This window comes from Tenrec ecaudatus, chromosome 4, assembly GCF_050624435.1.
Source record: "Tenrec ecaudatus isolate mTenEca1 chromosome 4, mTenEca1.hap1, whole genome shotgun sequence".
Taxonomy (NCBI): Eukaryota; Metazoa; Chordata; class Mammalia; order Afrosoricida; family Tenrecidae; genus Tenrec; species Tenrec ecaudatus.
The window spans coordinates 1,757,012-1,771,371 of NC_134533.1; positions in this window are offsets into that span (position 1 = coordinate 1,757,012).

Consider the following 14,360-nt stretch of genomic DNA (forward strand, 5'->3'; position numbering starts at 1 on the left):
CAAACATTCAATTCTGTTATTCAATTTCATGGAGTGAGTTTATAGAATCATCTTTGCTATCAACTCCTCATTCCCCGCTGCTCTGCTTCCCCCCACCTTCTCCCTTCCTTTATCCTCAGGGAGCCATTACTCCTGTAACTGTTCCTGAAAGATTATCTATCTTGACTTTCATGTGCCACATAAGTATACAAATGAACACACAAATCTAACTTGATTAATGAGGTGAGACATGTAAAACCATAATTGTAAGGGGAGGAAATATTCATGAACTAGAGAATGGTAATGTGGTTCATCATTGTCATACCACACCCTGAATTGATCATCCGTCTGGGTGGCCCTTCTGAGAGGGATGGCTCAATTGTTTTTCAGGTGGGATTTGGGTCGCCACCAAATACATGTCCCTTCACATCAATTGGTTGTGTGTTTTTGGACTTTCTGATACCTCTTCACATTAAGGTCTCAATGGCTCGGTACACTCTAAAACTCACGTTTATCTTCTCAGTTACCCTTCGTCTGTGTGGCGCTCAGCATCCAGCAGGTGCAGGTTCTTGTTAGGAGCTGTCACGTTAGTTCCGTGTCCTGGTGGCCCTGTGCACAATGGAAGACACCCCCCCTGGCTCTGCACCTTCCGCACCACCATTGCGATGTTTGAGCTCACGGTTGCAGCCACGGTGTCAGCACACCTCCCTGAGAGTCTTCCTCTTTTCCGCAAGCCTCGACTGGACCGACGTGATGTCCTTCTGCAGGTGCTGCTCCCCTGACAGTGGGTCCAGCGGGTGGAGAGAGAGGAAAGCCTGCTGCTCCCGTGCTGCTCTTCCTCAGCTTCCCTTGAGGAGGCCCGGCCTCAGTGTCATTTAGGGAACTGGCCTTTTGTCCCCAAGCCATGAGGGCTGTGCTCTGGGTAGAGGAGTCGCCTGCTTATTTTTGAGTCAGTGTTTGTCTTCAGGCTGTGAGCCACAGACCCATTGATGCTATGTTTATAATCACAGATGTAAGTAATCATAATATTGCTGAAAGTCAGGAAACTGTCCATTCTGACTCATCGTGGGCCCATCGGACAGAGCAGAACTGCCCCTGTGAGTTTCTGAGCCTGTAACTCTGTATGGAGTAGAAACCTCGTCCTTCTCCCTCAGAATGGCTGGTTTTGAACTGCTGACCTTGAGAATACACCTTGAGCAACACCTGACCTCTATGCCCCAGGACTCCTGTAAAAAGGTGAATGGCTAACTGCTGTTGTATTTTGGGTGACAAGGTGAGGTCAAACGTAAACCGCTCCTGAATGGGCATCTGGGAAGCATCCCTAATCACGCGATCGCCGTGTCTTGACGGATTCTTTTCAGGACCGTTTGGTTCCTCTTGAACATCACTGTTTCCATGTACTTTCTAAGCTCACACGCTAGCATGCCCCAGCATGCACCGCGGGGTTTGTTTCCATAGTCAGCCTGGTCTAACATAGCTACCATTTCTTTACATAAACAAAATTCACATTTTATCTAGATTGAAATCAACTGTACCACAGTGATTTTGATCGCCCAAAATACCAGTAATAGTTCCTGTATTGTTCCTAAACAGGCCACAGCACATTTAATTGTAAAGGTTTCCAGGTTTTGCTTCCAATTCAAGAGGAGGCCATGGATACAGGACTGGGAAAAGCCACAGGAAACCCGAATATCAGCTGTTCGTATCCCTGGGCTCGGTTTCTGTCTTGACCACGAGTTTTCCGCCATTTCTGTTTAATTAATTCCCAAATATTTTATTGCTTTCTTTACAGCTGTGAAAAAAAGACATCTAAGTTTAAAAACTTTATTAATATGAAGCGAAACTATTGTTTGATGTATTCTTACTTTATACTTAGTCATTTTACATTCCCTTGGAATTTTGGAAACTTGGGAAAATTGGTGTGGATGTCATGCAGACTAAAGCCCCGGCCCAAGAGCCCCTGCCCAGTGCTCAGAAGCCGAGAGGGACTACCGTCGTGTCTGGGATCCATGTTGCTAACCCACGGGCCATAGGATGTGGAGGGCTGGCTGGAGGCAACGTCGTCACAAGGATCCCTAAGGTGGCAGAGGGAGGCGGTAGGAGGAAGACCCCAGCGAGCACATGCGTCTTTGCATCTGGTAGGGGCCGCAGTGCAGTAAGGCCGGCAGCCTCTGCGAGCTGGACAAGGAAGGAAACAGGGTCAGCTCGGAGAGCCGCTAAAGGGATCTTCGGGGTGAGGCCCAGTCCTGACTTGCGGCTTCCAGCACGGTGCGGGCAGCCCGACAGGTCGTGTTTAGCCGCTGGAGGTGCCTGACCCGCGATGGCAGCAAAAGGACACCGACTCCAGGTCCCGGGGCCATCACAGGTGTGAAATGACCGCATGGGAGAAAGAACGCCTGTCTCTGCTTTCCCAGCATTTGACCCACGCAGGTGCATCGCAGCGCTGCGCTCTCCATGGCACACGCACGTGGCTGACATTGGTGGCATGGCCATCTGGGGGTTGGTTCCCGTGGGTGTGGCGGTGGGCACGCCCGCCCTCAGCAGGGAGGCTGTGCAGTCTCAGGTTCGCGCTGTTGAGGCCACAAGAAAGAGGCGGACGCCAAGGGAGGCTGGTTTGTCTCGGACACAGCTTTTATTGATCGGAGGTCTGCGAGCATGTTCACATACAAACATCTAGCATTAGGGGGAAGAAGGGGATGCCGTGCTCCCCTGGGCTGGAGGATGGGGGATAGAGGATGGGGTGGGAAAGAGGTGCCTGGAAGGGAGAATGGGGGAGGGGTGTTCTCCTTATTTGGAGACCAAGGGCTATGGAGGGGGCCTGTTCCAGGAAGTGGAATGCTATGGCCCAGCAATGGTCAGGAACGCCAGCTGCATCCTCAGGGATCCCTGGGTGGGCGGTTGGCCGTACTGCTGGCCGCCATCAGCTCTCTCCCTGAGCCCTGTGTGATGGGTAGGAGGGAGGCAGATGCCCATGCCCATGCAGAAGCCAACAGAGCAGTGGCCGTTATGTCAGATCTTACACTGGCAGCAGATGGGCCCACAGCAGCTGGGTTTGCAGCAGCTGGACTGGCAGCAACTGGGCTTACAGCAAGTAGACTGGCAGCAGCCACTGGAGCTACAGCCCCCCTTGCAGCCCCCACAGGAGCCACAGCTGGAGCAAGAGCAGGCAGGCACACCGCAGCACATGGGCTTGCAGCAGCACACGGGCACACAGCAGCTCAAGCCACAGCCCCCCTTGCAGCCCCCACAGGAGCCACAGCCCCCCTTGCAGCCCCCACAGGAGCCACATTCTCCCTTGCAGCCCCCACAGGAGCCACAGTTGGAGCAAGAGCAGGCAGGCACACAGCAGCACACGGACTTGCAGCAGCACACGGGCTTGCAGCAGCACACGGGCACACAGCAGCCGGAGCCACAGCCCCCACAGCCAGAGCCACAGCCCCCACACCCGCAGCCACAGCTTCCACAGCCAGAGCCACAGCCTCCACAGCCAGAGCCACAGCCCCCACAGCCGGAGCCACAGCCCCCACAGCCGGAGCCACAGCCCCCACAGCCGGAGCCACAGACCCCACAGCCATAGCCACAGCCCCCACAGCCGGAGCCACATCCCCCACAGCCCCCGGAGCAGCCGCAGCAGCCCATGATCCTGGTGTTTGAGGACGGGTTTGGTCAGAGGAGCAGGTGGAGAGGGAGGAGTTCATGTGTGCACCCTCCCGTGCCAGGAGCCCTTATAACCTGCCCTGGTCAGACGTGGTGTGGACACAGGCTGCCTTCCTTGTTCCTGTTCATGCTGGGCTCCACCAGCCCAGTGGCCGCTGCCTTTCCTTTCCCAGACGCTCCGACGGTGTGGTTTCTCAATGGGGCCCTTCCTGCACTAGCGAATCACGCTGTGATTGGAGCAGCAGCTCCCAGAGCCGTCTGTGTCTTCCTCCTGCCACTTGCTGCTCAGAGAGCTTCCCACGCTTCCTGGGTGGATGAAAATGTCAACGCACAACTTCCTGAAAAGGAAAATGTAAAAAGGAAGCATTTTCTTTCCTGTAACCCTGCCATTCAGAGATGACCAGATTGTTATGGACACCGTGCTCATTTCATCCCCGCCTTCTCATGAAAGTGCCTGGGCATTCACGCACCGAAAAGCTGGGCAAGGGAAGAGACGGCAAAAAGTAATAACAATTTATACTTTATCAAGGTTCACGAACAGGAAGGGGGTGCCAAAAAGAAGAGCTAATACCAAGGGCTAAATAGAAAGAACATGTTTTTTAAAAGGACGATTGCAGCATATGTACAAATGTGCTCTATATAATGGATGTCTGGAGTGTTATAAGAACTGCAAAAGCCCCAATAAATAATGCAGTTTTAAAAAACAACAACAAAAAACATACATATTACAAAAAGAAAAGAAAAAACCAGGCAGAAGAATTGATGTATTTACAATACGGTGCTGGCAAAGTAAATGAATAAATAATGCCTACCTGGGTTCCTCAAACTTTTAAACAGGGGGCCAGTTCACTGTCCCTCAGACCCATTCGAGGGCCGCACTATAGTTTTTTTTTTTAATGTGAACAAATTCCTATGCACACTGCACACATCTTATTTTGAAGTAAAACAACAAAAGGGGCAAAAGCACCCGGTGGGCAGGATAAATGTCCTCGGCGGGCCGCATGTGGCCCGCGGGCCGTAGTTTGAGGACCCCTGGCCTAGACGGTGGTTTGCCAGAAGAGCAGTCTCTGCAAAACTGCACCAGAATGCGCCTTCGAGCAAGGCTCTCGGGCCTTGTGACGCTTGCTTTGGGCCTGGTATCCGGAGAGGTCAGACCCAGAGAAGGGCATGGTGGGTGCCACTGTAGAGAGTCAGGGGACGTGAGAGAAACCCCAGGGTGGTGGGAGGACACAAGTGACCATGGAGTGACCACGAAGGGGGCACATCACTGTGTGACGGTGAGGGCCACCGCGAGTGGAGGCAGACTCGTGAGCAACTAACCGGAGAACCGCACGCTGTGCATGTACGTGTGTGTGCCTGCGTGTGGCTCTGTGAGGGAAAGCGGTGGGGAGTCCATGACCTTTCGTGACATGTCCCCGCAGCATTTGCAAGGTGCCCTCATATGTGCAGCTGGCCTGTCAGGCCCACCGTGACGGGAAGACGCCTGTGCAGCAGGGAGAATGTCCCTGAGAGTCTCCAGGCGGTGACCTCTGCGGAGCACAGGGTGGAAGCCTCTCCCTCCACGTGCCTGCAGGTGCCACCATCAGCCTCTCGGGTGGTGGCCGAATGCTCAGCCACAGAGCTGCGGATGCCACACAGACACATATGTGCCCATGCTGCCGACGCACATAGATCAATACCGCCACTCAGCTCCGGACACACACACAAACGTGCACACGCACATGGCACGTAGAAGAAAACCTATAGCGTCAAGTCCACCTATTGGAAGGGAAGAAAGCTCTGAGACCAGTCATGTAAGCTTCCACCTTGGGAAGCATGATAGAAGTGAACAGAGTAGATCCACAAGAAGCAGAAGAACATAATTCGTGTGAAAGTTTTTAATTGCCAGCATTGGGGGAATAGTTGTATTTTTCTGAAAGGGGGGTATGCAAATAAGTTTGGGAATCTATGAAATGCACAGGATTTAAATGACATAATTTCAAGGAAGTTAAATGGCATAGCGTAGAAGCCCTAAGTCAATTCTTAGCTATAGGGATGGGAGAGGGGCGCATCTGATCAGAGCACACGGGAGCAAATGAAGAGGGAAGGACAGAGAGTGGAGCACATCCTGGCCCACCCACAGCAAGAACCCGGTGTCCTCAACTCCTAGGCATTAACCCAGAAGAGGTGAAAACCAGGTCCACCCAACACAGCGGCGTGAACGTTGACATCAGATTCACCTCCTTTTCCTGACTTGCGAGCCACCAAGATGCCCTTCGATGGGGAGCAGATAACCAGCGTGACGTCCATATCACGGATTCTTGTTGGTGATGACAAGTAGGGGCATCTCCAGCCTTGACAAGATCAGGAAGGACCTTCGCTGCCCATTGCTAGGAGGAAGCGCACAATCTGGAAGGGGATGTGGGGCAGGACTCCTGAGCCAGCATGCTCACACAGAGCAAAGCAGGGCGGGTGTGTTAGTGCGTGCGTGTGTGTGTGTGTGTGCGCGCGCGTGTGCGTGTGTGTGTGTGAGTGTGTGTGAGTACATGCGTGAACTCCAGTGAAGTTCTGAATTGTGAACGCATGGAGTTTGTCCAGACTCACAGGGAGGACCTTATGTCAACAATGGCCTCCAGTTAACAGCAACCAGTCCACACTCCTTCACCAGGGTAACAAATGTGTCACTCTGACGCAGGATGCTAATCACAGGAGAAGCTGGGAGCCAAGGGGAGCTCTGGGGACTTTCTGTGTACTTCCTCAGTAAGCCTAAAATGAAACTTGTTCTGTAAACCTAAAAAGAAAGGCCAAGCCACTGATCACACAAATGCCAACTCCCCTCCCCAGACCAGACTGAATGACTGAAAAGGCATGTGTGAGGACTGGGAGGCGCAGCTGGGGGAGGATGAACAGGGAAGCCCAGGCAGGACCCCAAACAACTACAGGGAAATGACCAGCGGTGCAGGCTGTGTCCCAGGACTGGATAGAAGGGCTTCTGGGGGAGTGGCCACCACATCCCAACACCTTCCTCTCCACCTGCTCCTCTGACAAAACCCATCCTCCACCCACCAGGATCATGGGCTGCTGTGGCTGCTCCAGAGGCTGTGGGGGCTGTGGCTCCGGCTGTGGCTCTGGCTGTGGAGGCTGTGGAACCTGTGGGGGCTCTGGCTCTGGCTGTGGAGGCTGTAGCTGTGGCTGTGGAGGCTGTAGGGGCTGTGGCTCTGGCTGTGGAGGCTGTGGAGACTGTGGGGGCTGTGGCTATGGCTTGGAGGCTGTGGGGGCTGTGGCTCTGGCTGTGGAGGCTGTGGGGGCTGCGGCTCTGGCTGTGGGGGCTGTGGTTGCTCTGGAGGCGGTGGGGGCTGTGGCTCTGGCTGTGACTCTGGCTGCGGAGGCTATGGAGGCTGTGGGGGCTGTGGCTCTGGCTGTGGAGGTGGTGGGGGCTATGGCTCTGGCTGTGGAGGCTGTGGGGGCTGTGGCACTGGCTGTGGCTCCTTGGGGGCTGTGGCTCTGGCTGTGGTGGCTGTGGGGGCAGTGGCTCTGGCTGTGGTGGCTGTGGAGGCTGTGGCTCTGGCTGTGGTGGCTGTGGTGACTGTGGCTCGTGCTGCTGTGTGCCCGTGTGCTGCTGTGTGCCTGCCTGCTCATGCTCCAGCTGTGGCTCCAGTGGGGGCTGCAAGGGGGGCTGTGGCTCTTGTGGGGGCTGCAAGGGGGGCTGTAGCTCCAGTGGCTGCGGTCAGTCTACTTGCTGTAAGCCCTGCTGCTGCCAGTCCAGCTGCTGCAAACCTTGCTCTTGCTCCTCGGGCTGTGGGCAGTCCTGCTGCCAGTCCAGCTACTGCAAACCTTGCTGCTGTTCCTCCAGCTGTGGGCACTCCTGCTGCCAGTCCAGCTGCTGCAAACCCAGCTGCTGTGCGCCCATCTGCTGCCAGTGTAAGATCTGACATAACGGCCACTGCTCTGTTGGCTTCTGCATGGGCATGGGCATCTGCCTCCCTCCTACCCATCACACAGGGCTCAGGGAGAGAGTTCATGGCGGCCAGCAGTACGGCCAACCGCCCGCCCAGGGATCCCTGAGGATGCAGCTGGCGTTCCTGACCATTGCTGGGCCATAGCATTCCACTTCCTGGAACAGGCCCCCTCCATAGCCCTTGGTCTCCAAATAAGGAGAACACCCCTCCCCCATTCTCCCTTCCAGGCACCTCTTTCCCACCCCATCCTCTATCCCCCATCCTCCAGCCCAGGGGAGCACGGCATCCCCTTCTTCCCCCTAATGCTAGATGTTTGTATGTGAACATGCTCGCAGACCTCCGATCAATAAAAGCTGTGTCCGAGACAAACCAGCCTCCCTTGGCGTCCGCCTCTTTCTTGTGGCCTCAACAGCGCGAACCTGAGACTGCACAGCCTCCCTGCTGAGGGCGGGCGTGCCCACCGCCACACCCACGGGAACCAACCCCCAGATGGCCATGCCACCAATGTCAGCCACGTGCGTGCGCCGTGGAGAGCGCAGCGCTGCGATGCACCTGCGTGGGTCAAATGCTGGGAAAGCAGAGACAGGCGTTCTTTCTCCCATGTGGTCATTTCACACCTGTGATGGCCCCGGGACCTGGAGTCGGTGTCCTCTTGCTGCCATCGCGGGTCAGGCACCTCCAGCGGCTAAACACGACCTGTCGGGCTGCCCGCACCGTGCTGGAAGCCGCAAGTCAGGACTGGGCCTCACCCCGAAGATCCCTTTAGGCGGCTCTCCGAGCTGACCCTGTTTCCTTCCTTGTCCAACTCGGAGAGGCTGCAGGCCATACTTCACTGCGGCCCCTACCAGATGCAAAGACGCATGTGCTCGCTGGGGTCTTCCTCCTACTGCCTCCCTCTGCCACCTTAGAGATCCTTGTGATGAAGTTGCCTCTAGCCAGCCCTCCACATCCTATGGCCCGTGGGTTAGCAACCTGGATCCCAGACACGACGGTAGTCCCTCTCGGCTTCTGAGCACTGGGCAGGGGCTCTTGGGCCGGGGCTTTAGTCTGCATGACATCCACACCAATTTTCCCAAGTTTCCAAAATTCCAAGGGAATGTAAAATGACTAAGTATAAAGTAAGAATACATCAAACAATAGTTTCGCTTCATATTAATAAAGTTTTTAAACTTAGATGTCTTTTTTTCACAGCTGTAAAGAAAGCAATAAAATATTTGGGAATTAATTAAACAGAAATGGCGGAAAACTCGTGGTCAAGACAGAAACTGAGCCCAGGGATACGAACAGCTGATATTCGGGTTTCCTGTGGCTTTTCCCAGTCCTGTATCCATGGCCTCCTCTTGAATTGGAAGCAAAACCTGGAAACCTTTACAATTAAATGTGCTGTGGCCTGTTTAGGAACAATACAGGAACTATTACTGGTATTTTGGGCGATCAAAATCACTGTGGTACAGTTGATTTCAATCTAGATAAAATGTGAATTTTGTTTATGTAAAGAAATGGTAGCTATGTTAGACCAGGCTGACTATGGAAACAAACCCCGCGGTGCATGCTGGGGCATGCTAGCGTGTGAGCTTAGAAAGTACATGGAAACAGTGATGTTCAAGAGGAACCAAACGGTCCTGAAAAGAATCCGTCAAGGCACGGCGATCGCGTGATTAGGGATGCTTCCCAGATGCCCATTCAGGAGCGGTTTACGTTTGACCTCACCTTGTCACCCAAAATACAACAGCAGTTAGCCATTCACCTTTTTACAGGAGTCCTGGGGCATAGAGGTCAGGTGTTGCTCAAGGTGTATTCTCAAGGTCAGCAGTTCAAAACCAGCCACTCTGAGGGAGAAGGACGAGGTTTCTACTCCATACAGAGTTACAGGCTCAGAAACTCACAGGGGCAGTTCTGCTCTGTCCGATGGGCCCACGATGAGTCAGAATGGACAGTTTCCTGACTTTCAGCAATATTATGATTACTTACATCTGTGATTATAAACATAGCATCAATGGGTCTGTGGCTCACAGCCTGAAGACAAACACTGACTCAAAAATAAGCAGGCGACTCCTCTACCCAGAGCACAGCCCTCATGGCTTGGGGACAAAAGGCCAGTTCCCTAAATGACACTGAGGCCGGGCCTCCTCAAGGGAAGCTGAGGAAGAGCAGCACGGGAGCAGCAGGCTTTCCTCTCTCTCCACCCGCTGGACCCACTGTCAGGGGAGCAGCACCTGCAGAAGGACATCACGTCGGTCCAGTCGAGGCTTGCGGAAAAGAGGAAGACTCTCAGGGAGCCGTGCTGACACCATGGCTGCGACCGTGAGCTCAAACATCGCAATGGTGGTGCGGAAGGAGCAGAGCCAGGGGGGTGTGTCTTCCATTGTGCACAGGGCCACCAGGACACGGAACTAACGTGACAGCTCCTAACAAGAACCTGCACCTGCTGGATGCTGAGCGCCACACAGACGAAGGGTAACTGAGAAGATAAACGTGAGTTTTAGAGTGTACCGAGCCATTGAGACCTTAATGTGAAGAGGTATCAGAAAGTCCAAAAACACACAACCAATTGATGTGAAGGGACATGTATTTGGTGGCGACCCAAATCCCACCTGAAAAACAATTGAGCCATCCCTCTCAGAAGGGCCACCCAGACGGATGATCAATTCAGGGTGTGGTATGACAATGATGAACCACATTACCATTCTCTAGTTCATGAATATTTCCTCCCCTTACAATTATGGTTTTACATGTCTCACCTCATTAATCAAGTTAGATTTGTGTGTTCATTTGTATACTTATGTGGCACATGAAAGTCAAGATAGATAATCTTTCAGGAACAGTTACAGGAGTAATGGCTCCCTGAGGATAAAGGAAGGGAGAAGGTGGGGGGAAGCAGAGCAGCGGGGAATGAGGAGTTGATAGCAAAGATGATTCTATAAACTCACTCCATGAAATTGAATAACAGAATTGAATGTTTGTGGATATACTGGATTGCATAAGACATGTTAATATAATTAACATAAAACTATTATATAAAAAATTAAAATTAGCCGGGCACCAGCTATCAAAAGATATAGTGTTTGGAGTCTTAAAGACTTGAAGGTAAACAAGCATCCATCTAGCAAGGAAGCAACAAAGCCCACATGGAAGAAGCACAGCAGGCTGTGTGTTCATGAGGTGAGTTCATGGGATCAGGTATCAAGCATCAGAAGACCCAAAACAAACAATCATATTGTTACAACCAAGGGGACTCAGAATGGAGACCCAAAGCCCATCTGTAGACAACTGGATATCCCCTCAAAGGAGGTCACAAGGAACACACAGACCATCCAGGGTGCAGTATATCCCTGAAAAAAACACACGTTTCTGTAGTTCTTTAATGCTTCCTCCCCACCACTATCATGACCCCAGTTCTTTCTTGTTTCCTTAATCATTTTATTAGGGGCTCATGCAACTCTTATCACAATCCATACATACATCAATTGTGTAAAGCACATTTGTACATTCATTGCCCTCATCGTTTTCAAGACATTTGCTTTCCCCCCAAGTCCTTGCCATCAGTTCCTCATTTTTCCCCTCCATGCCCACTCTCCCCTCCCGCATGAACCCTTGATAATTTATAAAATATTATTTTGTCCAACATCTCCCTTCACCCAGTTTTCTGTTATATGTAGATCCTTGCAATCTGTTCCCACTTTCCAACCCACGCTCCATCCACCCTCCCAGTATCGCCACTCACACCACTGGTCCTGAAGGCATCATCCATCCTGGATTCCCTGCGTTTCAAGTTCCTATCTGTACCAGTGTACGTCGTCTGGTCTAGCCATATTTGTAAGGTAGAATTGGGATCATGATAATTGAGGGGGAGGGGAGGAAGCATTTAGGAAGTAGCATAGAGTTGTATGTTTCATCGTTGCTACATCGTACCATGACTGGCTTGTCTCCTCCTTGAGACCCTTCTGTAAGGGGATGTCCAGTGGGCTACCATTGGGTCTCCACTCCGCACTTCCCTCCTCATTCACAATGATATGATTTTTTGTTCTGATACCTGATCCCGTTGACACCTCATAATTGCACAGGCTGGTGTGCTTCTTCCACGTGGGCGTTGTTACTTCTGAGCTAGTTGGACGCTTGTTTACCTTCAAGCCTTTAAGATCACAGACGCTATATATTTTGATAGTCAGGCACCATGAGCTTTCTTCACCACATTTTCTTATGCACTCATTTGTCTTTGGTGATCGTCTCAGGGAGGTGACCACACAATGATACGATTTTTTGTTCTTTGATGCCTGATAACTTATCTCTTTGGCATCTTGTGATCACGCAGGCTGGTGTGCTTCTTCCATGTGGGCTTGGTTGCTTCTGAGCTACATGGCCGCTTGTTTACCTTCAAGCCATTAAGACCAACGACACTACAGCTTTGGATAGCCGGGCACCATCAGTTTTGTTTACCATATTTGCTTATTTACCCACTTTGTCTTCAGCGATTGTGCATGACCCCAGTTCTATCTTACAAATCTGGCTACACTGGAGCATATAAACTGGTACGAATAAGAGCTCTCCACACCTTGAACACAGTTCAGATGAACCCCTCAGGAACAGCAAGGAGAGGAGCAATACTAGGAAGTCAGAAGGAAGGTGGTGGGAGAGGGGAGGAAGGGAGAAACCATCACAATGAGGAATAAAACCCCCGAAAGGGGCATGGAGAATGGAAACATCAGTTAAGGGTGACAGCCATCAGTGTAAGATATGAAAACAATAATAATTTATAATTTACCAAAGGAAGGTAAAAAAGAGGAACTGATACCAAGGCTCCATGAGAAAACGAGTGCTCACGAAGTGGTGATGGTGACGTACAGACACTAGATCGTGAGACACTCGATGTGTAGAATGCTCTAAGAGCTGCACAGCCTCCAGTCAATGGTTTTTAAGAATTGAAAAGATTATTGGTGGAAGACAATGGATTTAAATTAGAACTCAATAACACGAAGAGTTCCACAAATTCAAATTTTCCCACTCCTACGAGAACGCCAGCATTGGCTGCAACAATGGGATCCGAGCTAAGAACCAGTGTGCAGATGGCTCTGGGCTGGGCCGTGTTTGGATCTGTCACTGTGAGTCCACTGAGAGGACAGCCGCTGACAACAGCTAGAGCGCATGGTGCCTAGGTGGGCATTACATCAGGTGATGTCACCTAGAGAACAAGTACAGCGCCGGCATGGAGTCTGCTGGGACCTCCTTGTGGGAGTGCGCTTCTCATCATGAGGACGGCCCTGGTCACCTCCACCTTGCTCCTCTCTCTGCCTCCCTTGTCCTGATGGCTGACCCTGGTTGACACCACACTCCTGCAGATGTGTCCACCCGCACTGGATGCACAAGGCTTTGCACGCACCGGCATGTAAGACTCCTGCCTTCTGCATCATGGCATGTGGCCATGTGAGTCTGCAGACATACTTATAGGCTAGTATCAGATGTAAGGACTTGATCAGGACTGAGTTGGGATGTTTTTTGATATTCAATTGCTCCTTGATATAAAGTTCTACCGTACACATAGATGAGTGTCTGTGAATTTCTTTCTCATGTCACCCAGCCTAACACAGTCTAAGGAAACTTCGCAACAGACTAGATGATGTGGTGAAAGCAAGTTAGTTGCTATAAACAGGGACATAAGGAATCAACAAAAAGATCTCATGAGAAGGACCTACACTGGCATTTTCAGAAATGGAAAAGGGAGGAGCTAAGTAATCCCCAAGCCAGCAGGACAGTGACCATAACCGAGAGGACGCAACCCCCCACCACTAGGTCCATTCGGACTCATACAGACCCCATGGAGGGTTGCCAGGCCTGTAATGTCAACAGGCGCTTCCTCCCTCCCTGCTCAGATGCACCGACTAGTGAGTGTGAGCGGACACACTGTGGCCTACAGTCCCAGTGCAAAGCCTTCAGCACGGCGTGATCAGTGATGATATTTTAACTCATGGGGAAAGAAAACTACAAAACAAATGAAGGTACAAACAAACATCCATGAACATTTTGGAAAATAGCAATGCCTTCAGCAGAATGCTGGTGAGGGGGAAAAAGAGATCGCTTCCCAATGAGAAATAAAAGTATGAAGGTGTCACAGAGACGAAGCCGAGTTTAAGAGGATGTCTTCAGCACCCTGGGCTGACACATTCGACTGCACAACCCCAAGCAGCACACTGGAGAACAACACGCCCTGCCTCCCACTCAAGGAGACAGACACCCTGCCTCCCGCTCAAGGAGACACGCCCTGCCTCCTGCTCAAGGAGCAATGGCTTTGGCAAGGAAGAGCCTGGGAACCATTGTGAGACAAATAATAACAAAAGTATTATCCCCCTGGCCATGAAATATCTAAGGAAGAAAGAATAGGAAGGCCCACGTTCGCCCGGGGTTTGCGGGGCAGGGTGACAGGGAGGGACGGGACTTCTTCTTCACAGGGTTCTGAGGTTCAGTCGGAGCAAGGGCAGCTTTGGGCCAGACACCAGCGAGGACGGGGCCCAGGGATTAAACTGACTCGAGCACACAGAGTGTTGGGCTGAGAACGCTTGTCATGCACATTGGACTCACTACCATAGTTCTGCTTTGGCAACGACTGTGTGTCCTTAAAGACCCCCAGCGCTCCGGTTTACTTTTCCTACCTTTTTTGCCGCTCAGAAAAATATTGAGATCTGAGGGGTGTGGAATTGGCGTGTTGTGTGGCTGGTGTGTTTCCTCATGTGGAGCTGAGGCACGTGATTCATTTGTGGTCGTTCTCTGTGCATAGGAACCCTTCTTGTTGTC